The sequence below is a fragment of the Anguilla rostrata genome, chromosome 16, assembly GCF_018555375.3.
Source record: "Anguilla rostrata isolate EN2019 chromosome 16, ASM1855537v3, whole genome shotgun sequence".
NCBI lineage: Eukaryota > Metazoa > Chordata > Actinopteri > Anguilliformes > Anguillidae > Anguilla > Anguilla rostrata.
Genome location: NC_057948.1, coordinates 27,648,889 through 27,672,396, shown reverse-complemented (window position 1 = coordinate 27,672,396; position 23,508 = coordinate 27,648,889). Strand labels below are relative to the sequence as shown.

General features: G+C 41.7%; 1 protein-coding gene across 2 annotated transcripts in view; it reads right to left on the bottom strand.

Moving 5' to 3' along the window:
- The window catches only part of zfhx3b (zinc finger homeobox 3b), a 394,727-nt gene that overhangs the window by 248,226 nt on the left and 122,993 nt on the right, over positions 1 to 23,508 (bottom strand). Inside the window, exon 5 of one of the 2 annotated variants that reach the window (XM_064312994.1) lies at positions 13,825 to 13,931. The exons of the other annotated variant lie outside the window; for it this stretch is intronic. The gene's annotated coding sequence lies outside the window, so the exon portion shown is untranslated. The remainder of the gene's footprint in view (positions 1 to 13,824; positions 13,932 to 23,508) is intronic. 2 annotated transcript variants of the gene reach the window in all.

Here is a 23,508-nt window from a genome sequence, read left to right as displayed (position 1 = left end):
AGGGAGTGCAATAATAAGATATTGCTTTTGAATTTATTCATTTATTTATTTATTTATTTTTTGTGGTCCTCATTGTCAAAACAATTTTAAAATACTGCAGGGTAACACGGCTAATGGAGCAGGTACTGTTCCCTATGAGCATGGCCGACCTTAGAGAAATACATTGTTGCTATTATATTACATTGTTGTTGAAAAATTTCTTTGAAATACCATGTTTTTCTTGTCTCTTAAATAACAATAAAAAAAATTCTCCATGCACCGAGCTTTGCACTGATCCAAGGTATGCACATATGAAAGCTGCATAAATTCAGATTGCCTTCACATGATCAAAACTATTAGAACTCGGCCTTCGTGGAATCTGCTGGTCCAGATAGAAGGACACGAAGGGAAAAGGAAAAGGGTGCAATTGTACAGTCCCAATGTCACCTGACCACAAAGCCCTCTCCATCCAGTCACAGCGCAAGCTCAAGGCTGGGACAGCACACCCCTCTTCTCTATGGACCTGAAAACCACTGGGAGACTCTTCTGTTTAAGTGGCTGGGATGTGTTTTTATGTGCAATTAAAAGAATACATAATTTTTTTAATCCCTGTTTCTATGCGGTTTAACTTTCAGGTCTATGTTGTATTTGAGCCTGGGTACATGCATTCTGTGCTATGCAGGGTTAGGCACAAGCAGCCCAATACCAGCACCCCCTCCTCCTCCCCAGCACCTCTTTATTTAATGTTTTTTCTCCCCTCTCTTTGCTCTGTTGTGTTTCTCCGCTCCTGCCAGGGCCGATTCCTCTCTGCTATCTTGCGTTCGAGACGCATATGGTGCAGTGAAATTGCTGTCTGCGAAAGCATGCCTCAGCCTGTCGAGACTTCATCAATGAGATTAAAGTAAGGGATGAAAAAAAAATGAAAATAAAATGATGATAGCTGGGCCAGGGATGTTTCCTCCTCCTCTCTCCCTCGCTCTTTCTGTTTTAAGTAGAGTGGAACATCAGGTGACAGGGGCAGGCAGTCTTCCTGGGGTGCAGTAGTTACCAGGAAGCTTGCCTGGGTGACTGGCTGGACTTCATTCCCTTTTTTTACGGTTTATTTTGTCTTGGCTGGAGTAATAACAGAGAGCTGAAAAACAGAGTGCTTCTGGGCTTGATTTACTGAATACATTCTTCGAAAAAGCCATATTTGAGCAAAAGGCAGTAAAATAATTCTGTTTACTTAGCATGGGATTGGTAATGCTGGACATATCATTATATCTTCAGATGGTGCAGAAAGAGAGGTGGAAAAAAAACATGGGAGTTTTTCAGAAACGTGTACACACAGTGCATTAATAAACCCTGTCCATAATGCCCGCTTTTCATCTTTGTCTGCTCTTAAACTGATCAAAGGGGTACTGGCACTGTAATTATGATCAATACTGTTATTACTGCTACCATTAGAATTATCTTGTAATGCGGACAGTGGAACTGCATGTAGCAATACCATTTTGTTCTCTCAAACTATTAATGAAATTATGTTTACAGCAGAAAAGCAAAGAATATGGTTAATCTTCTACTGCGCAATATCATAGTTACTATCAAAATCAATCGGATTTAATAACGTAAAGTTTACATAATAAAAATAGAAATGAAAAATAAAACACAAATACACATACATTATTCTCTGTGACTGCAAGTGCAGAACGAATTTCAAGAATGAAACTGCATGAGAGTGTCCATGTATGTTTTGATATAAATATGTCAGGATTAATAAAGAGTTACAAAAAAAAAAAAAAATGAAATGCCGATATATCCCGTCGTTAAAAATGTGCATGAACAAGATTCCCCAGCATGTGAGAAGAATACCAATAAATAAAGTGTTTTATTCAGGGATTTGCCAAACACAATCCCTGCTCCTACATTTGAGACAACAAAAATGCAATCTTGACATCTTGCCCTAGAAGCAGATAATATTTGCTGTTCTGAGACTGATTTTCCTTTGTTCCAGGTTTATATAAGCCCAAGACACTTGAAATTTAAACTCAGTTCAAGAAATATTATTTGCCACAGGGCAAGGTAAATCTCTTGGCAAGCCCTTTCAAAGGGTTGGCTCGGGTTTGTTTACAATTTATCTTATTCAAAAGCGAGTTTCTGTTTTACTTTTCAAAGGAGTGCTTTCTCCAGTGATCTTGCAGGTCAACAGAATGATGAATGTCTTTTTTTCCCATTTGAAGACAAAAACCAAAATAATAAGCAGATCATTAGAGAAAGATGCCTGCTTCACCTCTGCTCCTCCACATGTCAGCATACTCTGCGCTAAATATAACAACACATGCAAGATAATATTTCAACAATCTGCTCACGGCTAAAGAAATTACTGCTACATCACAATGACACGGTCATTGTAAATAATTAAGCGTTTCATCGAAATAAATTTGCAGCCTCAAATACGAGAGGATATTCAGCTTGTGAGGAAAACGCACGCTCCTCCAGTCTGTAGAGTGAGGTGAGCCTTTCTATTTGACCGGTATGAGCAGCCATTTCTAACGCTGCTTATGTGAGGCCTTTCTGTATTCAGCTGGCTCTCTCCTCTCTCTCTCTCTGCATCTCGGCCGAGCGCTGCACTGACCCCTGTGACCAGTGACAAAACCCACAGGTCAAGACAAAAAAAAGAGGGGGGGGGGGGGCAAAACTGGGCCAGTCTGGCCAAATTCCCTTCTGTCCGGGCTAATTTAACCCCTTCACCTCTGCCTATTATTCCATTGAAAGTACGCTGAAAAAGCAGCCCCAAACAATAAAATAACATTAATCTTAGTGGAATCCAGCATCTCCCAGCTGCCTTTAGTAGTTAAAGGACTGATGAAGGTGTCTGGAGAGGATTTGAATTTCTGAGGGTGACCGTGGAACAGCCCAAGCCACTGACCAGGCTGTTACAGAGAGAGCATGGGGGAGTGTGTGTGTAAGAAAGAGGGAAGGAGGGAAAGGGAGTGAGGCAGGGAAAGTGGCAAAAAAAGAGATATAAGAAAGAAAAGAAAGTGAGACAGAGAGGGGCAGCACAGACAGAAGCTCTAGTGATACTCCACACTGGTGGAAGGAGGCTGCATAATTCACAGTGGGACTCAGCTCTCTTGCCCAGAGATCCCCAGTTTTGAGGCAAGGTCAGAGGCGCAGAAGGCACTTTAAGGCCTGCCCCTCCTGGAGCACGTTACGCAAGGCCGTAGATTCCAGAGGAAAGGGGAAAGACTGACCGCTCAGACGTCTGCGCCCCTGCCAGCCTCGGGGGGTGGGGGGTGACACTAAGGCCAGGACGGCGCAGAAGGGTCAGCAATGCACACAGACTCACAATGACCAGAGAGCTGTGCTTAACATTCAGAGAGCCACAGCATCCTTAGGACGGACCATGAACTCACTCAAGTCACCTCACAAAGGCCCTGGCATGGGAAACACAAACATACACTGGCTCTAGAACGAAGGGAAGAACTTCCAACTAAAAGCTGAACAACTGTTCCATTACACATACCTGCTGCCAATATGCCATATGTCCAATCCTAAGATTTAATGGATAAAAATTTCAGGAGCTGTCACTGTGCCAAAGGTCAGTAAATGAAGCTTAGCATACTTTATTTGTCAATAAAAAAAGAAATCAGGTCTGGCAAAAGCAGACATCAGTTATCCTTACACAAGGCACACTGCTCATTTGTTAAGCTTAAACTTTCAAATGCAAATGCATGAAAAAATGGCAAGTTATCCACCCATGTTATCTCCGAACAAACAGGACCAGGTCTGCTTGACCTGACCTGTGTCACAACCTCATCTTTTTCACAGTGACATTCACATTTATATTAAAAAACAAGAGCAGGTGAGGTAGCGGTATGTAATACTGTTAAAGCATAGCTGGTTCTGAAATGTCTTGAGTGGTGTTAGTGCTTTTATCAAAAACTACTCTGTCTCTTCTGCTTCATTGAGGTCACTGGACCTAAAGTGGGGCTCCCTGGGGTACCTCCTTGTTCCCAGAATCTATCCCCCTGGTTCTTAGGGTTAAAGCTCTCCGTTTGATTATTCCATCAATAGTTGTAAATGACTTCATCACATAAAAGAGTCAACAATTCAGGCTATAATGGTTCCAGTTACTTCCGGTCTGTCATTCAACTTCAATAAGAAGTTAACTTCGTTCAGAGGTACTAGCTTAAAAACATACGAAACAGTCAATATCATATGAAATTAAAACGTATTAATTTAGGGTTAGAAATATACAGTTTTCCTGTATTTTTTTAAACAAAGCTTGACTCAGTAATGCAGTATTTCAGATGTAAATTAAATACCACTCATTACTGTATCTACAGCATAAAATACTCAATATAGAAAGCATAAGGGTACTTCTCTAACTCAGAGCTCACACAGCAATCAGCCCGTCATACTGTACATTTACACGTTAATAATAAAAAAGAAGAATTAAGCAGAAAACAATAGAGAGAATTTTAAAAATTGCTTCAGGAACATAAAAAGGCAAATAATAAGATGCTGAGGGATTATGTATTTTTCTCAGGTTAGTTACAGATTCAGTTTAGTATTGGGAATAGGTGATGCACTGTTCATCACTGCTATTAAGGGTCTTCCATGCATGATCCCAGAACATCTTTTGTCCTTGCAAAGGTCGGGGGGGGGGGGGGGTGTGATCAAATCCCCCTAAAGCAGTTAATGCCCCGACCCTCCAGCCCTCCGAGGCGGTGTGTGTGTGTGTGTGTGTGTGTGTGTGTGTGTGTGACGGTCCTGGCAGTGTGTTGGTTAACAGGGCCGGTCAGGACGGGGGGCGGATACGTATTCATGCGCGGAGCCGCGCGGCGCGGCGCGGACCCTCGGCGACTCCTCATCCCGCCGCCTCGGGCCAGGATTAGCGCCTCGGCCGGAGAGGGAGAGCGTGGCCCGCCCCACAAAGCCGCCGGTAACGCCGGAATCATTTTCATATTAACCTGGCCTCCCCTCCCCGCAGCCCGACGGTGGCCGGGCCCCGCTCTCCGGGCGCTCAAATTATCCTCAATTACGGGGGAAAGGCCAGGCGAGGGGTTGTCACCTAACCTTCACCATCTGTTAGGTTCAAAAGCTCCTGCAGCCGGCCGTCCCGGCTGTCTCCTGCCTCCCTGACCTTTCCGCCTCCGCCGCTCCCCGTCCCTCGCCCCCGTCCCACTCCAGACACAGCTTGGGGGTGGGGGGGGAGGGAGGGGGGTTTTGCCTGTCACAGGACACAGGACCAAAGGCAAAGGATGGTGCCACGCTTCTTTAAATAAAATATAAAAAAGCATCTTCAAAAGATGGTCAAATGGCCTCCAAAAAAATCTCAACAAAGGACAATTTCATATTCTCAATTTCAAATTTTTTTTTATATACAATAAATAGTTCAAACTTCCTCATTCTCTTTTTTACATGACTGATACAGTAACAAATGCATGTATGCTTCCCTCAGCTTTTCATGCACTTACTAAACCTTTCTTGAATCTTTGTGTTCCTAAACAGCATAGCATTCTTCTATTTAAACACTTCATATTTCACGTGCACATACACCAAAAACAATAATATTACAGGTTTTTGGTATTCATTGTGTACTTATTATTCACATGTGAACTTCAGACAGGGCTAAGGGTTTTAAATTGCAGGGTTAAATAAAACAATTAAATCCAGGAAGAAATAATGTAAATGAATCAGAATTCTACCTTTTAGTGTGCATGCTCTTTCTGTGAGTACACTGTAAAACAAAATAAAAAAACTTGCTTATTTCTAAAAACAGAAACATAGTACCATCTATGTACCAGCACTTCAGTATAATTAAACATTCATTCATGTTTTGGGTTAAAGGGGCATCAAATATTAAAGTGTTCTTATTTCTTATATATACAATTTCTTCTAAATAATTCAGGCTGTATTTTCTGTTTGTTTTTAACCTGCATGTTTTAGTTGTTCTAGGGTGTCCATTTTTGGTCAGGCTGGCCACTCAGGAGAGGCTTTTTCTCGGGTCATCTGCCAGGACCTGATGGCTCTGAAATAACTTTTAATAAGTCTGATAAATAATAGATGGGGTGTACAGTAAAGGAAGCTGAGAGGAACGGGGGGGGGGCCCCGGACAACGTGACGGAGAGGCAGACAACAGGCCAGCCCCACTCCTCCCCCAAGCCAACGCCGCGCACTCCAGACGGAGACAGGGGTCAGGGGTCATGGACTTGACCTTGTGGCCCTCCAGAGAACGTTCACTTGGTTTTATCACTCAGAATTATTCCATGGGAGGCCAAAGTGCCCTGCTTGCCTTCAGAGAATCATCGCTGCAGAGCCCCAAACGGTTACTGAACCGAGCCATGGCTTGATATACAGGTAGTGCATTTTGATATCTTTGCAGTGTAAAGATTTACCATCTGTTCAATACACATGCATAGTGCAAATGTATCAGTCTCCACTCTAAATAGCATAAATAACATTTTTAACATTACTTTGTTTTAAATGAAGCATTGCAACAATATTTATGCATAACTAAAAACAACTTGTTAGATCATTTTAATTAAAATAGGATAACAGTATATTCGGAAGATGGATAACTGTTTGTAATTCTTGCGTTGATAGAACAGCCAAAAAATGTTCTTTTGATTAAAAGAAAGATATTTTGAAGACAACACCGTGAATATCAACTAAACCCTTCATATATCAAATACTGTGTTAACGTCAGGATCACAAGTTTGCACACAGTAAAATGTCCAGTGTCAATTCAACTATAACAGATCACACTTGGTCACATAGGTCAAAAATGTTGTCTGTTAGTGTTGAATTAACATTGGATATTTTACTGTGCAGTGCATTTCCTTCCTCAATTTACAGAACTCGTGCACTTTACTGTAGCACATTAAAACGCGTTAAGAACAAGTGCTTTAAAAAGCACGCATATGTTTATCCCACAGTCCTTAAAATAGTATGATTATGTGTATTTCTGTTAAAGTGTTTTATGAATAGCATAATAACACATTTCCGAGGATGAATTAAAAACACGTCAACGGCTGATCACATGGTAAGGTCAGCCGCACCTACCCCGAATACTAACAGCACAAAGGATAGAAAATTTACATTTCATAGAAAGACAGGTGTAAAGGTGAGGGTTTACTTCAAAGTGAAAGTGTGCTGTTTTTTCCAAGCTCTCCTTAAAATAAAATAAAAATAACAGTCAAATGACAAAAAGCCCCAATATATTCTGTTCTAAATTTTCCATTCAATTACAATAATTAGTTGATGTTATAATATTATTGTGATTGCCAATTATTTACCTTCAGTTTATCCAACCAGATTTCACTTCTTTAATTATTTCCCCCCCAATGAACAGTTCTGTATTCTTGGAGAGGAGCGTTGTTATACCCTGCTTTTTTCTGTTGTTTTTATTGTGTTTCGCCAACTACGCGGTATTACGAATGTGTATTCAACAAATTAAGTCTTCCCCCCCCCCTGCGTTTGGGCAAAATACCAAATGCCGACTTAACCAGATAAGTCCTTCACCACGCTTGAGGTTGACACGCCGCTGGGAAACAAAAGCCAAGCACGTTAATGGCAGGCTGGAGGCTGCGAGGCAGGCGCCGCCCGCTTGTTTCTGTGCCAAAGTTTGTGACGCTAATTTGAATGTGAATACTGTTTACCACAGAGAGCTGCTTGTGGAGGCCGGCTGCTGTGAATACACAAAACCACGTTTTCTAAAGAGTTTCAATTAGGCAGTAATAATTACCCATAACCTCATTGAACCAATTAGGTACAAATCGCCTTCATCATTCTTCAAAAGGATGAATTAATTACACAGTATCCAAGTGCTCAGGAATTTGTCAGAGTCATTTAACAGAACATAATTCACTAATAAAATACTACTACTACCACTTCTATTACTACAATTACAACTATTACTACTACAACAACAACTCATAATCATAATAATAATAATAATAATAATAATAATAATAATAATAATAATAATAATAAACTGCAATCCCTCCCTGTCCTATACTTAAAATAATTATGTTAATTTAAAAAGCAATCAATGAACAATAAAATATCATTCTTTATTTTAAAAATGTGTTAAATTGTCATATATATTTTTTGCTCAACCATGTATTTAAAGGCAAACTTTCTGCATAATACCAATTCTATGTCAAAATGTATTCGCTTGACTCGAGGACCTTTTGAAATGACCGTGTATTTACCCAGAAAGGAGGATGAAATATTTTCCTTTTCATTCATTTTCTTTTAGAGTCACTCTTTATAGATGTTCAAAACATAAACATCGTGGTGATACAATGCCAGGTAAGAATGTTTCAGGTCGCGTTTGTCCCACACAACAGTAAGGTAAAGGTTCATATGGCATGAACTCCATTCGCTGTTCTACCCATTCATTTATCGACGCATTCTAAAATGACTTAAATATTTAACGCCTCATAAAATGTTTATATGTTTCTCCTTGTCTGCTGCTTTAACTGTTTTTTTTTCAGTGCTTAATCAAGACTATTTACATTCGTTATTTTTTTTCAGCCATCTCTGGATTCTTCCACATTTTGAATGAGTAAAATATTCAATCTCAAACGGACTACCACATGATCAATAAGTATTTCAACAACAGCAAATAAATGCAATTAAAAATCAAACAAAAATGATCATTCTCCAGACTTTAAAAAATAAAAGTATGATATAATTAATCTCTGCAGGGTATAAAATATCCATTTAAATATATTTTTAATAATTTATTAATAAACGTTTATGAAACAAAATAGATTTCCAAAAGTGGTGGCTACAGAAAGCCACAAGGACATGGAGGACAAAGCAAAATAAATCATACATGCTTCTATTTATATGGATAATTGTGTTACTGTATGTTATCTACTGAAGGTGACAATAAATCCAGGGTCTGGAAAGGTCTGGAAGCTGTCACTGCAGAGGAAAAACCATAATCATATTTTAGGTGGTTTTCTAATGAAAATAGCTGTAATAAAGCTCATGGATGGTATGAAACCCAAGGCGACGACGACGACGATGATGATGATGATGGTGATGATGATGAAGTTGAAGAAGATGATCGCTAGATTTATTTTTATCCGTAAACTAATTATCAGAAAATATATAATTGGACAAACATTTTACAGGGTTTCGGCTTAATAAAAAGTGCATAACTAATAACAATAAGTTAATAGTAAAAGTAATGAATATCACTTAATACAGGGCGATACCGACTGTATTGGTATAACAGGACAGCGGATTTTCCTCGGCGATACATTAAATGCATGTGCATTTTATTGCCTCACAAGTGAGCAACTGTTTTTTCGGTCGAACTCCAAAACCACAAAAAGTTCAAGGTCTCCAGTAGAGAGTTCGCAAAAAACGCTCCACAACACAATAGCCACCTTCACTCTCTGACCTGCCCTTCACACGCATACACGCGCGCTCTGTGCTCTCTCTCTCTCTTTCTCTCTCTCGCTTTCTCTCTTTCTCTAACAACAACAACGACATCGACATTAATAATAATAATAATAATACTAACAACAACAACAACAACAAATAAAACGACACAGGTTTTCATTCGTTTTTGTTAGGAATATTTCGATTTCTGAAACGCTGTAGGATATGAAGGGTTTCAAACACCTGTACTCATGAAAGATTAAACGGTTTCAACTGGATTGTTTAAGCGTACATAAACTATTTTATTGTCTAGAATGATCAAACATTGAAACAATCATTGAAACATATTAATAATTTAAAGGGAATGTTCTAATTTAATCGAATATTGATTCTTTATTATTTGTTTGTAATTAGCAATGAAAATCACTTTTTGATCATCAGTAGATGCTGAAAAACCGCGTATACTGTTAACGTTTGAAAACAGTGTATATACTATAATCTGTGAAACTATGTAAATTCGACGTGCGTTATTTGCAATTTTAAAACATCGACTTAGTTTTCTCCAACTGTAAAGCACATACACTATATAAAATGTCTGACCTGTGATATAGGAATACAACTAGGATATAGGTGTGCAGTAGAAGAAATCAGTACCACGATTTAAAAAAGGGGGATACAAACAACGTAGGATAGTAAATTTAAAAGCTTCACGTTTTCAAGAAGAAAAAAGGAATAAAGAAAAATGTATGATTTTTGATTCAATATCATTATTTATATTGAATCAAATACCTGATTTTAATTCAATATCATTATTACCAACAGACTTATTGGTAATAGTATGGTAAATACTGTCATAAATAGCCCCCATATTTTGAGGCTAACTGTTGTTTAAAATATTAATAATGATATAAGACTAATCGGGAAAGGCTGACTCATACCATCGTTATTTGAGCAAGAAATCTAAAGGCTGCAGGAAAAACTGTTAAATGATTGCATTTCAGTTTATAATGATATTATTCAAACACAGTACAATATAAAACCATTTTCCAAATTATTACTTATACTAAGACTTGGCTGTTACATGACATCATTTAAATGAATTGATCTGTAATATCTTTCAGTGACAATAACTATACTCCAAATATATAAATATTTATGTGGCATTAGAGAGGGGACATAAGCTGTTTACTCATTTTCCAGTATTTTATTTGTTTACTCATAATTGTTCATTAAATGGTTCAAAAAGCAAGATTAGTACTCTGCCAAGTATACTAAATAATGTTCAATGTGATCTTAATGTGCAAAAAATGCAGCAAAACAAAATACAGCAAAATATAGCAAAACATCTCCAAACATGAGACAAGACTGAATTGTTGTTTTATAAAAGTGCGGAATTATGGAGAGTATTTTCTTCAACCATATTGTTACACTGCAGTGGGCCTCTTTGAAATTGGTATTTTCTAAAGCTGAAATGATGCTACAGATCACTATCTAACAAACTTTCCTAGTTGTTTCAAGAGGCTTTTCAGACACTAGAAATGTATACTCCACAAAGTGACAAGGGGAGAAGTGTTTGCCTGCCCAAATCACTAAATTGGGAAGACTGAAATTTCAGTAACCACTGTGTGATTGCAGTGGTCATTACTGACAAACGCCTTTTATCAAGCAAGTCTTTATAAGTAGAAAAGGGAGGGAAAATGGCTCTGCCGAAGTCATTCTCTGACTGAAAGTTGAAAATAAAATGGTTTACTATGTCATCAATCCTAACATTATAAAAAAATAAAAAATAAAAATGAGAGAGAGAGAGAGAGAGAGAGGCCGGGGCTGATGTACACATTGCATGTCAGAAGAGAGAAGTCACAGCAAGGAGTGGAGCATGAGTCTAGATGGTGTTTAATGAGAGAGAATGCAATGCCCACAGGGAAAGAAGAGGGGAAAAAAACCTGTTGAAAAAATATCTTCTATTTTAAAATTTCCATGACTGGCTTGTGTTCAAAAAAAAAAAGTCAGATAAGAGGCTATCTTGTTATGAAAAATGTGAAATGAACAGCTGGACCATCACTGTGAGCAGTGGAATAGCAAATGGGGAGGACTGGCCATAAAAGAAGCCCTGCTAGAGAAGGAACCAGAAAAAAGACCACAGGACACATCAATAATGATACAAACATGCAGAATCACGTTGAAAAACTGCAGTGCATGGACACACAACAATGCAAGCGGGACAGAATTAGTCCAGTATCCATTGATAACCACTGTAACATAAAAAGAAGAAAAGTGGATCGATTCCCCTGGATGCACAGGGGTGTACTATTTATGGCAATAAAAGACCATACCAAATAATCAGCACAAAAACTAGAATAGACCAAATTATAAAACAATGCAAAACCCGTTACAAGGTTAAATAGTTGTAGACAAAAATAATCCTATTTCCTTGTAATTACTAACTTATTCATGATGTTTATTCTGTTGTTACAAACAGGAATAATCAGGTATGCGTTAGCAACATTAATGTTTAACACTATTAGTTCTAACCATGTTATTGATGTCTTCTTATCGAAGCATAGTTATGTAAATGAAAATACAGATCACTGATTAGCCAACAAAAAAAAAAAAAGAATTCTGCAAAGAATTTACAATTTGCAAGTATATGAACAAAATTGTACACAGTAAATAATTCAAAAATGAAAAATATGGTAGCCCTGGATAACAGAGTGTGAACCATTAGTCTGACTGAACTGAAACACCTTGTGTGTGTGTGTGTGTGTGTGAGAGAGAGAGAGAGACAGAGAGACAGACAGACAGAGATGGACAGAGAGAGAGAGAGAGAGAGAGTCCTGACAGAGTACTGACTACTGACTAACGGAAGTGCTTACTAATGAAATCAGAGTCACACAAGGAAACAGATCCCATTTCCAGAGATTCTCTTCATGAGAAACAGGTCACTAACATCAGGTTCAGCATGACAGATAATTGTTACTATTGATTATAGGTTATCATATGTTGCTGGCTATTTGGAAGATAATGCAAGGAGGTTAATCTGATAGCCATTAACCTTTTGGACCTAGGGCAGCTATTGGTGAATTAAGTACAAAACCAGTTCAGAACATCGCTGGTATCATCTCCCTTTGAGAGCGCAAGAATAGAATTTGACTAGTGGACATTAAAAGTAATTATGCATTTTAATAATAAATAATAACTTGTCCCTATTTGTGTTACTGCTGTTCACATTTAAGATAGACATCCTCATACACTCTGAAAAGGTGCACTTCTCCAATATTTTCACATAAACAAAAGTACTCTGTCCCCCTGCCCTTTCAAAATGTTCTTTTCACCTGGGGAAGCCAGTGACATTTAGTAGAAACTTTTGCTTGTGAGTTGTTAACTTGTATTGTAACATGTCAATACTGAGGGATCTTATGGTCAGACCTGACCTGTAGATCAAGAAGAACTAAATGCCTGTGATAAAATTCCAGTACAATCAGAGACAGTTTACAAAGCAGCCAGAGAACATCAGAATGAACATATCACAGCCAACACTGCAAGGAATAACATATGTAACATAATTTGAAATGAGAAACATGTCCGTGTGTTTTGTTAAAGTGCTTTAGAAACCGGTGAAAGGATTTGCTAAAACTCTGTGTTTGCAATGTAACTGGTGCTGTCACAGCAGAGAAGCACCCAAATTTTACAAGCAGTTACATCACATGACATTAAACCTGACTAAGGAACCTCCAATCACAAGTCAAGCCTGATGACCATTGAATCAATGAGAAGTCAGAAATACTTGCTGTTATACAAGAAAATGAATTCAGTTTCATTAAATACAATTAAATGTTTTTCTCTCATATTCTCTATAATTCTTAAAATACCACTGGCTCTTTTTCAACCTATCAGTTAGAACATACTTAAACAAGCAACACAGAAATTACAGATGATCACATTTTCTAACAGATACAAGAACAGTACAAACAGTTGAATAATGGAATTTGCCACATTTCATTTTCAATGAAGCAACACACCGATGCAGCAACAGAAGCAAAACACCAGACCAAGGACAGGAAGTGCGCACAACTATGAAATAACACATCTTAGTAATTCAAGAAATCAAAACTACTCTCCTGAATTAATACTAATGTTTCCAACAACATGGTAGAAAACTGGAACAGTAAAATCCAAATCTAATCCAAAAACAATCATTCTCAAATGTTGTGACCTATTGGGTAAACTTTGAACTGAGCAGAGGGAGAGTCTAACATTCACTGAGAAGGTGAATGAAAGACTGAAAGAGAGCGTGAGAGAGAGAGAGAGAGTGAGTGAGTGAGAGAGAGATGGAGAGGGAGACTGAGAAAGTGTGGGAAAAAGAGAGAGGGGAAGAGGGAGAGAGAGACTGTCATCAGATTTTGATGGATATTGTCAGCAGCTCTGTCACATCTGGTGACACAGAATTAAAGGTAATACCTTGTTTTGTCTCATTTTCTCCTCGTGATCAGAGATCCAGTCTTGGTTCCAGTAATTATCCAACAGCAGGACGTACGGTCCGGGCTCAGTCCGGCCCAGCCTTCCCACTGAGCCAGAGGGATGAGAGGGAGGACATGAGGGAGAGGAAGAGAGAGAGAGAGAGAGAGAGAGAGAGACAGACACAGAGAGAGAGAGAGAGACAGACAGAGGAGCAGGAGTCAGAGCCACTGCCACTCTGACACCATGACTGATCCACGTGAGATTGATCACAGGCGCACACATGCTGCCAGGCCTGTGCGGTGGCGGGGGACGGCCAGGGAGCAGGGCGCTTTGTCTGGCCCAGGGACACGCACACTGACCAGCACTCAGGCGCCTCAAATTGGGTTAGGCTTATGTTACAGCAAATGAACTGTGGGTCCAAAGAAAAAAATAATAATGTTCTGCAATTGATTTTTTTTTAAATATTATATCACGTGTGCATTTTTTTAAAAATATGCTTGCCACTTTTAAAAGGTTTAGCGTCTCAGAACTGCTTTTGCAGTCATTGTCAGCCCTTCAGCACCTGCTCTGTATTCTAATGCATGATATTAAGCAGCAGCTGGAATCAGGATGCAAAATAACAAGGGTCAAAAGTCTACCTCTGAGAGGGCCAAGATCACAGACAATAGGCAATAAATATTCACCCATATGATCTGCTAATATCAACAGCAGCACGGCTTTCCTTTAACCTTGAGGCAAACCGAACAAACGCAGTCATTGCTAAATTTGTTTTTGATTTAAAAGACCTACATTTGATTTTAAATCAAAGTCTGAAAAATGTTATAGAAAGTGAATCTAAAAAAATCCACAGAGAAAAACAGAACAGCAGCATTTTTGTTTTTTTTTGTTTTTTAAAGAAACATTTGCTTCACTGAATGTCCAACATGAGATTTGGTGCTGAATGAACAGTTACCATTGGACTTTGGTTATATGGTTCAATATTTACAATGCTTTGGTTTATTTGGTCCGTGATTTTTACGATTTTTATGACAAAAATCAGTATTTGCATGATAACTGCCGTTTACTGCCTGTCTGTCTAATCATTTACAGGACACACAAACACAATAATTTTTTGTTTTGGTTTAAACTGAACTTAACTCATACAGAATTATATAAAATTGTCTGAAAATGAATAAAGTGTCATTTATCCCACATAACCCCCCTCCCCAGTTTCCTGCCCCTATATGCAGATATATGCAGATGGATGCCGGGTCCAGACGGCCCAGACCCCGCAGCTGAACTTGACTCCCAGGGCACCAGATGGGAGGGAGGGCCCCTGACCTCCGCTGAACCCTCGATCTCACAAACAAACAGACAGACAGACAGGGTCGCTATCCCGTCGTCATCGACAACAGCAATCAGCCCCAGATTAAACACCGCTCTCCTCACCCCGCGCGTGGGGCCGCAGGTAACTGATCGATACCCGAAGCATTAGCGCGGACCGGGGCCGTCAGACACGGTGTCGACACGTTTGCGCAGATCCCAGGGTGCGATTGCTAATCTGCGAAGGTGCTGCTGGCCGTCCCGGCTGTTTGGCTGCCTCCTTTTTGTCTGAGGGTCAAACCCCCAAGGGGCGGTGGATTACAATGGCTGCACTGCCACACACAAAAAAACTGGCAAGAAACTTAAGAGAAGAAAGTCATATTTCTCCGTTTCAGTCGTTTCTCCACCTTCCTCCTCCGCACCCAGTCATGCGAATATGATTTCACACAGTAGTTGCCTTTAACTTTCAACATTTGGCACAAAGCTTTTAAATATGCACAGACCGTTCCTCATTGAAAAACATTACTGATGCCTCCCAAAGGACAAACAGCACACAGATTATAATAACGGTAATGACAACTGATAATGCAGTAGCAGTAACACAGCCTTTCCAAATACGGAGCAAGAGACGCACATGTGCACCGAGCGAGAGCATTTCTCTGTGGGCTGCAGAAGAAAAAAAAAAGCTCTTAGTAACCTGTAACCAAAGCAGCAGAACAACCGTTATTAAATCAACCCCCCCCCCCCCCACCACCCCCCACCCCAAAGCAGATTTTTAAATATTCACAACCTCCGAAACCCGCGACCCAAAGCACACAATCTGTGTACAATCTCTGATGATTCCCCCGTCCCCTTCCCCTGGGCCCTTCCTGCCGCTCCACCTTTGTTTCTGTTTAGGCTGCGCTCTGCTCGGGCTGAGTAATGGCGCTTCAGTGCCCCGCCGCTCTGTGACTTGTACTTCCCCTTATCAGGGGGCAAAAATCTACATGGCTCCCCAGGTCCTCACGTTTACCCGCTACGCCGCCAAATAAGCCTGTTTCTTCATCAAATAGCAGGCAGGAGAAAAGGACTGAGGGACCGCTTCATGAATTATTGAGATTAAAATCTTTCTCCGATTACCCCTCCTTTTCTTCCTTCTGTTTCCGTCCCCACTCCACTCTTTTTCTTATTGGGTTAAACTGCAGAGCATATTCACAAGCAAATGAGCTCGGGGCAGGCATTCCATTAAAAATAAAAGTTAAAGAAAAAAGCCAAGAAATGCCTCAATTGCTTTTGGATTTTTAGTCATCTTCAATCAGTCCAGTGTTTCAATACTTGTGAAGAAAGAGTCAGATGAAATAAGCCAGTAATGATTTTTTTTTCTTACTTTCCCTCAGATTTAAAGATGTTCAAAACATAAAAGGGAATGAGAGAGACTTTCTTACCTTTTATTAGTACTGTCAGTGTTCATTCTCTCATTATCTCTTTGTTGCAGAGGTCTAAGCAATTTCCCAACTTGTTAAAAAATGATATACTGAGCATAAAAAGAAACGCATCATTATTAATGAATGTGTTTTTAGAGAAATAAAGCATATGGATTCTTAAGATTGATTAAATGTTTTTCGTACCTTTGACTGTAGCATAAATCCACTACATCACCTCATTAGTCATTCAAGTAGTTAAGCGTAGATGAATAGGTAATTTCGCCTGTTGAATCTTAAGTTTGGTGAAAATACAGACAGAAAACCACAAAGGAGGGAATCTGCTTTGCCTGAAGGGGACTCCCACTGTTCACTGGTCAGTACACTGTTTCTCACCATCTGGAGTTTTTATACCAACAATTTCACTTATTTGTTCAAAATTCACAAGGTTCCTGTCGGGAAATGGGCAAAATCACACATAGCAGATGTCAGTTCATTGAACAGAAGTGACAAAGGTATCTCACTAAGGGTGGTTTAAATAAAACGTCCTGGTTAACACTTGTCGCTGACACTTAACAAGAAATTGCGTACTGTGAGCGGTTGCCATTAGACCCATGGTTTGTACCAGATTTTGGATGCTGTCTTGAGGGACTTTGTTCCATCCCTCTTGCACAGCATGGACAAGCACGTGCCTATTCACTGACTTCTAAGCCCCAGATGCAATACGCCAACCCAGCTCATCCCACAAATGTTCAATGGGGCTCAGATTTGAAAAGCAGGACATTCATGGCATAACTGTCATATTCCCGTCTTAAAAGAAAGCTGTTGCTATGCAAGCAGAATGAGGATGTGTTCGGAGACAAACACTGTGAGCCTGGAGAAAGAGAACAGGGGTCCCACAACTTCATCAATACAGCAACGCTCAGTACGGTTGCTATGGCTCACAATACATGTAGGTTTGTGGTATGTTTAGAATGTTGCATGGGAACATTGCCAGTTGTGTACAATCTGCATATGTTACTGCATATCTGCACAACAGTTCTTATGTCCTTCAGAATAGCATGCAAGACATCATAAAACTGAGATTCGCTGTTAGATACTGAGGTATTGCTCAATCCATCTCATTCTGCTACATCAGTGAACTTTGGTGAGGCTTGTAATGCCTCCTCAAAGACAAACTGCTGATACAAAGGCCCTAACAGACTTTCTTTCTTCATTTTCACCAGGTTTGACATTAAAGAGGTCAAATAATTTTAACAACTGTGTCCAACCACCTCTATGACTAATGAGATAAAACATTAAATTAATAAATAAATGTGACTTTTGAGACTTTTTTTTAGAACAAACTTATGTCCATGCTTTATACAATTTCCATTTATGACGATGAGTCTCAGGGATCTTTTGACAGCACCTTTACTGAACAAAGTAGAAGCTTGTTTTTAAGACATGTTCATCTAACAGTTCATATAAAAAACGTACATTATGTGTAAACTAGTAACTATCAAGCCAGTATTGCAAACAGACATGTATAAAAGTACAGTGTCCAGTCAGCTTGTCTCTTTATCGTGATGACACAAGGACAATTAAGTACAAATAATGATCACGTGATTATGTTCAATTAACAAGGACCCAACAGTCCTCTGATAGAAAATGCTGATGATCAGCTGAACTATTGGAGATCATTCTCAAACAGGCAAGAGCAATAAAAAAAAAAGACTTTGCTCCCATATTCTAATGAAATGTAATTTGTCTTCACTTTAGATATCTGTTCATCCTGAGCTTGGCAGTGACTGACATTAAAAATATAGATTCCAAAAATGAAACTTTAGAGCTATTGTTGCTTTGCCAGTTCAAAAATTAGTTCAAAAATTGCCAGTTCAAAAATTATAGATTGACAGTAACAGTTTTGCAGATTTACAGAGAGATCAGAATTTTGTGGAAAGGCTTGAACAGTATCTTTTCTGTTAATTTATTTTTCATGACAGTAATTATGATTTTCAGCATACAATTTCAACCCTACATTCACCTTTGTTCAGAAAGTTCTGCTGGCCTCTCCACTTGATTTTTCAGATAAAGATACAGAAAAAAACACTGCCCACTCGTATTAAAATATGGCTACCCTTACAAAAAAATCACATGTTCAGAAATCACATGTGAACACCCAACATGTGAAGAGTACACATGTGAACTATAAGAATAATCCCACGTATAAGATGAAAGCAGGAAAAGGCAACCTATGCTATATCAAGTCAGATGTTTTGTTTTCACATGTGAAAATTGCAGTTCACATTTGAAAAAGTCAGTCACATGTAAAAATGTCCAGTTCACTTGTGACATTTTCTTTTCACATGGGAATATTTTAATTCACAAGTGTGATTTTCACATGTGAAAATGCAAATTTAATTTAATTTATTTTTCATAAGGGTAGCCAATAAGAGGACGAGGAAAGGAATATGAATCTCTCCAAATCACAGTCCTGAGGTGGGGATCCTCACCGTCCACACTGTAAGGCCTGCCACAGGCACAGCGACGGATTTCCCATACATAACAGCAAACAACAACAACAACAAATTACTGGAATAAGTCATTTGGATTCATAAAGGATTCCTACCCTCCGTCAATTCATAGTTTGCACAAATAACATTATTAGAACATCAAAGCGGTGGAGAAGGCCTTCATTTGTACAAAAAATAAGAAACAGAAAACGCTCAGAGGCCACGCGGAAGTGGTCGTTTCAGGTGTGTGCACTCTGTTCCAGCAGGTGAGGGGGTGGGGTGGGGTGACCGGCACTGTAGCAGTCAGAGCTGATACAGGGAAACCGACCCACAGCCGCTAGCTTGGTGACCCCGTTTCAGACCGCCGCTTGCCCCAGCAACGCGAGCGGCCCCGCCGCGCGCCGTCCCCTCCCGACTCCTCCGCGACAGAGCTATCATTCAGAACCCTAATAGGCGGTTATCCATCTCTGAGTGGTTGCAGTATGTTTAAATACTCGTAATAAAATATTTCTGGGAGTTTGCTCAGGCTTGCTCCCCGGACTCATTAGAGCATTTTGGCCGAGCTGATAAGTGCTGCTCCATCTCTGTCATGATTTATTAAGGGGAAAGCCTGGCGGGTTCGTACTGCCTCAGGACACTGTAGCCAGAAAGCCATTTTAGGGATAAAGGGTCAGAAAAGGAGTCTGCCTTTGCACACATTTATATCATCTGAAGCGCGTTTTAAAATGCATTATTGATGACAGAAAGAAATGCTTTTGGGGTCTGCCCCTTTAAATAATTCCCATTCTCTTTTTCTTCCCATCCTTTGTATTTCCTTGGCAAAGTAGCACTGCCCAGAGCTAAATCTATGCCCTGCAAAGCTTGGCGCAAAGCAGAGGAGGCGGGCATCGAGGCCGCTGTTTAAAAAAACAGGAGACGGCCAAATCCAAACAATTGTCAGGGCTACCAATGTGTTTGACTGGCAGAATCGGTGGAAGGCAGCCAGCGCGGTCAGTTTGTCAGACCTGGGGTGACATTTAAATGATCTGGAGGAGCAAGGAGAGGGGCGAGAGCAGTCAGGTAAATCTTTTAAGATGGCAGGATGTCAGTAACGGAAGGGATAAAGAAGCCTAAATATGACGGTGGGGCTTTGAGCACATTTTCAGCTCAGGATGGGTGACCACGGTCCTTCCTGGGCTCCTGACAAACATGCTGGCCCCACAAGGCAGGACCAGATCTCCACGGAAGGGTGTTCATGCACTTAGCCGAAAAAAACCTGCTTAGACGTCAGGGAACGAAGATAACTAGAGGCCTTTGGTGCTCCGCAGCTAATTTTTAGACCTCTGACATCCTATGAGCTGCCTATTTTTTTTTTTTTGCTTTTGCTTTCATTCTTTTCTTTTAAGACGAAACGGGAGCTGGGCGGTGGTAGTGATAGATGGCTCAGCGCTCTAACACTTTATCCAATCCAGCGCCGATTTCATCCAATAAAGAATCACTTGTGCACTCTCAAACTAAATGGAAGTCAGGCAGCAGGGAGAAAGGGGCTGCCTGGTGCTTCTGAGCTGCGAAAATCAAATTTTCTTAAAGCCGCCGCGGAGGAGGCTCACGGAGAGGCAGCAACAGCCATGACTGGCCAGGGCCACAGCCGTCTGCACACACAATTTAATCCATCACAGAGCGCCTGACACCGTATCAATCAACCTTTCATCAGCACGGCCAAAAAAACAATATTTCCATTCAATCGCTGGCGACCCGGGCAGGCCGGCACCCGCTGCCCAAGGAGGGGTGTGGGGGGGGGGGGGTGGGGGGGGGGCGCCGGAGCCCTCAGCCGGACCAGGAGTGCCCACCCCGTTCACACGGACCAGCACCCTCGAGCGCCCGTCTCACATGGTAAAAAAACGGGACCGGCCGGTAGACTCTCTCACACCACAAAAAGCACAGAGAGAGCGGCACACACAGCGAGGTACGGTCAGTACTTCACACACACAGCGAGGTACGGTCAGTACTTCAGCACCATCAAAACGCATCCACTGTCTCCTTACCTGATGCACAGGTTTTCACCACACAGAACAAAAGCAATGGTAAAATATTTCAAAAAAAATAAAAATAATTGATAATAACATGGCCACGCATTCTGGTGCTCCCTCGCTGCTTTTGCTCCCGGGGTAGAGACAGCAGCACAGCAGCCCCGATCCGCTGCGCACACGCCGCACGTTAGCCAGGCTCTCATTACTGCCGAGGCCTGCGCAGGCAGCACCAGAATGGACGTCTGCCCAGGCAGCACCAGAATGGACGTCTGCCCAGGCAGCACCAGAATGGACGTCTGCCCAGGCAGCACCAGAATGGACGTCTGCCCAGGCAGCACCAGAATGGATGTCTGCCCAGGAAGAGCAGAGACGGAACCCGGGGATGCACGCATTAACTTAAAAGGATTAAAAGAGCTCCCACCCGCTAACAACAACAAAAAACTAATCAAGTCTCCTGTCCTTTACCGTCCCCTAAACCCCCCTCCCTCTCCAACCCCCTCCTGCCTCAGTCCTTTGTTCCGGGAACATGCCCCCCCGATCCCACAAGCTGTGGCTCCAGTGGCCTATGATTTATAATTCATAGGGGCCGCTTTTATAAGGGACCTCAGTCTACCTGATACCCCTCCACTGCCCCTGTCCCAGGACACTGGGAGGGGGCCTCTTCATTACCCCTGGCATCAGAGCGCTGATATGTCACGCGCCCCCCGTGAAGCCCTTTATGTGCAGCGCACAGGCTGGATTCGCCGTCCCATCGCGCCAATTCCCAGCCAAACGCCACCGAATCGCATTCTCATAACGAAGAGATTTCTGCGGGTCCGCTCGGCGACGGGGAGCACCCACAGCTGCATATTTCAGAAGCTCTCTCTCTCTCTCTCTGTCTCTCGCTCTCTCTCTCTCTCGCCCAGACGGTCTGGGCTTTCGGCCCCACGGCCGACCTGAGCTCGCTGCGTTTGAACTCCACTGAAGGTTTGCGTCTCCCCTTCAGGGCCTGAACTCGGGTTCTTGGGATTAACGCTTCCGAAACCCGACCCCGGCGCCCCAACCTTCCCGCTGACTACTCGAGTCTCGTAAAGGGGCTGCTCTGTTCTGCGCTTGTCTTCTGGGGGAGCTCCAGCAGCCCCGCACTGTACATGAAGTCCCCCCCCCCCACTACCACCCCCCCTCTCAATCACAAGGGGGCTGTACGATTGCCAGCAGCAGGTTAAATGACAAAGAGAGGGCAGCTCAGGCTGGATCAGAGGCGTGTATTATTGTTGTTGTTGCTAAGTGCTCTGGACTAATTATTCCTCCATGATTTGCAAATGGAGTTGCCGTTTATTTCCATATCAATGGGAAGAAGGGGCGGTTAAGCGTGCGGCTAAGCTTCGGGAACATGCACAACCTTCACCCCAACAACGAGCACAAACCCCCCCTCTACCCCCCACCCCCCCCCAAACCCCCTCCACACGCCCGGCCCCCGGCTGTGCGAGGCTCGTAAAAGAGCCCGAGCAGAATGGAGGAGAGGGCCGGAGGACGGCGGGGTGGGCGGGCAGGGGGATCGGCAGAGAGAAAGGCTCTCTGTGGAAGCAGTGGGTTGCCCTGGATTAGTTCACTCGTATTGCGGCCCCCTCGCCTCCGCAGAGATCATTTAGGCAATTACTAAGAACAAAGACAGCTGCAGTGTTGAACAGCTCACTTCAAAGGCCTACACTAGAGGAACAGTTACAGCGGACTGGTCAATTTCCATATAACACCCCCCCCCACCCCCCCAACTCCCCTCACCACCCCACCATTCCCTGCTCTCTAAGGCCTCCAGGCATTCTTACTGTGCTAATGAACAGTAGCCCCCTACACACCCTCCCACCCCCCTCCCCCCCCACCATGATGAGAAGTTCAAGACACACACACACCACACTCGCCCGCCTCACACAAAGGGGAGGGGCGCAGAGCAGGACAACAACAACGACTTGACTTTTTATTCGGGGATAATTCTCCTGGGCAGAGGCTGAAGCTTCCAGCCTTTGTCTGCCTCTGCATGCACAGTCCGTCCTCAGCCAACTCCGGAAGAACTCGCAGCGCACGGCACCTAAAAACGCCTCTGAAAAGTACATATGCCTCTCCCCACCCCCCCCCCCACCCCACCCCCACCCCCTTCCACTTTTTCAAATTACTCTTAAATTGAATGTTTCTCCAGCGCATCACGCTGTGTTGCTGATTGTTGCACCGTTAATTAGATTTTTCAGAGGCTTATGGAAAATATAAGCAGGTATTCCTTTGAAGCTAGGACACTATTAATTGCAGTTGCCATAACAAAGAATAATTTTTAAAAAAACGGAACTGTAATGTAATTCATCAAAGGACACTGTGCAAAATATTTCATGATATGCCAAGTCCTTCAATAAAAGAGGGGATGAAAACAAAAGCTGCAAAGACTGGGAAATTATGACAACGGAAAAAGAAGAAAACATTTCAGCACTCCATTTCAATGAATGAAGATAT